Below are 4,463 nucleotides of genomic sequence, written 5' to 3'. Positions count from 1 at the left end.
ACCCTGATAGCTTTTTTGTGCAATCGTAACTTACAGTGATCTGCCAAATTTTCCTGTTTCCATCTATTCACAGTCCCCCACTGGGACTTCTACCACTACCTGTATAACTATCTTAGTCTAACCCTATCAAAGTTAGGACATGAACATCTGAGGCATTATTTTGTCCTCAGTTCACAGAAACAACTCATAGTCACTCTTTTCCCATGTATACTCCAATCCACTTCTAATCTATTACTTTGAAGCAAATTCCTCACAGCCTATTATCTCACTCATAAGCATTTTAGTATGTATCTCTAAAACATTAAGAGCTCATTTAAAAACCATTGTAATACTATTGCAGGAAGGGGGATCCCTTCCCAGGGCCCGAGAGTGGGCTCTTGTCTAATATTCAGAAATTAATTGTTTGAGGAGACACCCGTTCTGACAAAGCCAGATACTTTATTGGGAAGAGCAGCCTAGGCAGACAGCAGCAGGATAAGGAAATGCAGGAGAACTGCTCTGCCATGTGACTCACAGTCCCAGGTATTATGGTAGTGCGGTTAGTTTCCAGTCTGTCTCTGGCCAATCATTCTCACTCAGGGTCCCACCTGCTGGTGCACGCATCTCTCAGCCAAGATGAATTCCAGTGAGAAGGATTCTGGAAGGTTGGTAGGACATATGGACTGAAGACTCTTCTCTCCTTTGGATCTTTCCCAAACTCTTCTGGTTGGTGGTAGCTTGTTAGTTCTTCTTCCTTACAAGGACCACCTATTAGAAGATAACTCATCCAAGTGGTTACTATGATGCCTGGCCAGGGTGGGTGGTTTCAGTCAGTGGTTCTGATAACAATACCATTATCACACCTAAAACTCAGCATAATGTGTTAATATCACTGTTTCATATTCACCTTTCTTTGACTGTCAGAAAATGCTTCTTTACAGTTAAAACAGGTTCACATGATCAATATAACACATACGATCAATATATCCCTTAAATCTCTTTTAACTCACAAGTTCTATGGTAGACATTGAGATATCCCATCCTGATCCCCTCTTGTGAAGAACTTATTGCTCCAGCTCTGCTGTCCAACATTCCAGAAGACTACATTCAGCTGTTAGTTCCTGCGGGAATTGCCTCAGATGCAGAGCCACCTCACCCAAAGTCATACCCAAGGCCACACTTCCTCTGGGAGGCCCATCTCTGGCAACTTACCAACAAAAAGGAATAAAGGCCTCAACATCTCAGCTTAACTATCTCACAGTCAGCTTCCTTCCTGTCTCACAGACAACTTCACAGTCATACATCCTGTGATAGTTGCTACCAGGAGGTTTTCAATAGAAGAGCAACTAAAATGAGGTTTTGAAATGGAATCACTTCTTACTAGTATGCTAAGTACACCATCAAAGGTTAAAACTTTCCCCAGTGATGAATACATGCCAGAACAGAACAGCTGGTGTGATATATAAGGTACTTGAGTAATATGTGCTAACTATACGGGTAATTATAGTTAAGGTTGCCATTGCCTTCTCCGATAAGGACAGTGGTATTGGGTGGCTATCATTTAGCACAAGAGTATAAAAATGCAAAGCTGAGAGCAATAACTGCCAATTGCAAACTAAGTTTGAAATCTAGAAGGTTCTCTGGTACCTTACAAAGAGGCTTTCATCTCTTACAGTCGGAGGATAGAGAAAGCCAAGATTTTAATCATTAAAGTAAATGGGCTTCAAGAGAGTTAAACTCCCTGTAAGGCAGGTCTTTTATGCCAAGGTCAGGCCTGAGGCCCTGAATGAGAAAGAATGGACACATGGAGTGAAGTCATCTAGTTTGATGACTTAAAACATCTTGAATTACCAAATTCCCCTGAACCTTCTGAGGCTGAGAAGGCCACACTTCCCTATTAAGAACTCACACATCTCCCTTGGCTTGTTGATGATATCGATTTTTTTTTTCCTCATAAGGCAATATGTGCCTCCCTTCTTAGCCTTAACAAGGGTTAAGTCACAATATAACCTAGTCAAGAATATGCTGAGTCTGATAATGGAAAAAAAGAGACTATATTCCAAAAGGAACTGCAGGACTTCCAGGATGTGCTGTCAGGGTCTCAGGGATTAAACATACTATTGATGTCTAAAGGTGCTTGATCAGTAAGTCAGAATATAAGGTTGGATAAGGAAATTTTATTGATTTGGGAACACTGTCACAGATATTATATTTAATACTCTGGCAAAGACCTCAGGAGGTGGTGCCAACTTTCTCCCAGGATGCCTTCTAGAAACATAGAAAAAGTAACATCCAACACTTACCATGACTGATGGTAGAGAAAGGGATAAAAGTCTCAAAAAAAAGAGCATGCTGAAGGGGATATACTTCGTAAAGGGGAAAATTCTCCGGATGAATGTCCTGGTAAGAAGGACGCCTATGTCACTAAGTTCAGTTTTAGCTCTTCTCTGCAGGCTAGGGCTTATGGTAGGGAGGTCATTACAGAACTAGGGTTCCCAACAGGAATAGGGATGATAGTATACCACTGTCCCCCTTTGCCTGAAAAAGCAATGAAGCTATTCTTTTCTCCTTCACCCAAAACTCTGTCTGTCCCTGAGATTTGACTTGGCACCAATTCACAGAGGCGGTTTTCCACATCACACTCTGCAGCATCTCAGCAAATGTACATAGTAATGGCTTCTCTTTCCCTTCCTCCTCAAAACATACAGTTATTTGTTTGGGTGACTATGACCAGGGGAAAAGGGAATACTTATATATTTCAAGACCATTGGCCATGGGGGACGTAACATAGCAGGCCTGACTACTGTGCTTTGAAAGATCTGCTTACAAGGTTGGCCTTGGTTGGCATCTGGAAACTTGGATTTCAGGAAGGTTCTCATTATCCCCAGAACTGATAAGAGCGGCTTATGATGCCAAAACTGTACAAATAAGTGGTTTATGCTGAATATGTGCCAGGTAAAGGCTGCTGATGTGATCAGCCCAAATAAAAACTCTGGGAGCCGAGTCTCAATGAGCTCCCATCATGGACAACATTTCTTAAGTGTTGCCACAAGTTTTTGCTGGGGGCATTAAGCACATCCTATGTGATTTCACCTGGAAAGGACCCTTGGAGTCTCGTGACTGTTTTCCCCCAGGCTTTGTTTCATGCACCTTTTTCCCTTGGCTGATTTTGCTTTATATCCTTTGCTGTAATAAATCACAGCCATGAGTAGATTATCTGCTGAGTTCTCTGAATCTTTCTGTGAATTACTGAAACTGGGTGTGGTCTTGGAGGTCCCCTTTGACAGGGACCGATCACTCACTGAAGGATAATCACATTGGACCTTTACAGTCATGAAAGGTATGCAGATTTGTCCACATTGGAATAGGTACATATTGAGTATGGTTTTACCTTCACTGTTTGCAATGCTTTTGGCTTCATGGCCATACTTGAACTCAAAAGATTCCCTAATAGCTTTGGGTCTGATCAAGGAACTAACTTCACAGCAAAGGAAGTACAGCACTGGGTTCATGCTTATGGAATTATTTGGTCTTCCTGCATACCTCATTACCCAGAAGCAGCTGGCCTAACTGAAAGGTAAAATGGCTTACTGCAGACTCAGTTACAGAGTCATACAGGAGATAAAATCTAAAAGGATGAGGTTCAATATTAAAGAATGAAGTATATGCTTTGAATCAGTTCAGTTCAGTTGCTTAGTTGTGTCCAACTCTTTGCGACCCCATGGACTGCAGCACACTGAATCAGAGACCATTATATGCTATAGTTTTCCTATATCCTGAATACATGGGTCTGGGAATCACAAAACAGAAGTATGGGTGATTCTGTTCATTACACATTGAGTTTTTCTATCAATTTAACTCACAGATTTTAAAATATTTTACTACACTACTATTCATTGTGACACTCATATTGTCCCAGTTTTAGCCTCTTCAGATTTGCTTCCAAGTCCCTTTGCTATGTCCACAGTGTTCTTTGATAGCTTTTTTACTTTCTGATGTGATAAGATATCCAGGGTCATTTTGTTCATTTTCCGCTTCAGACCAAGAATCAGGCATGTCATAAAAGAGCCCTGGCTCTTTTCAGTGCAAAATAGTACTTGGACACCAGAGTCTGGATGTTGGTGGATGTGGGAAGGACTGAGAGCAACTGATTTCGTCATTGTGACACCTATATTTTAAAAATTCAGTAAATAAAAATGTGGTAAGCTCAACAATAGAACAATAATCAATGACACTGAAGTCTGGAAACAACTTTTGTATCAGATCAGATCAGATCAGTTGCTCAGTCGTATCCGACTCTTTGCGACCCCATGAATAGCAGCACGCCAGGCCTCCCTGTTCATCACCAACTCCCGGAGTTCACTCAGACTCACGTCCATCGAGTCAATCCTCTGTCATCCCCTTCTCCTCCTGCCCCCAATCCCTCCCAGCATCAGGGTCTTTTCCAATGAGTCAACTCTTCGCATGAGGTGGCTGGAGTTTCA

This window comes from Bison bison, unplaced genomic scaffold (genome assembly GCF_000754665.1).
Source record: "Bison bison bison isolate TAMUID 2011002044 unplaced genomic scaffold, Bison_UMD1.0 scf7180017864485, whole genome shotgun sequence".
NCBI classification, from domain to species: domain Eukaryota; kingdom Metazoa; phylum Chordata; class Mammalia; order Artiodactyla; family Bovidae; genus Bison; species Bison bison.
This window is presented reverse-complemented; position numbering follows the sequence as displayed.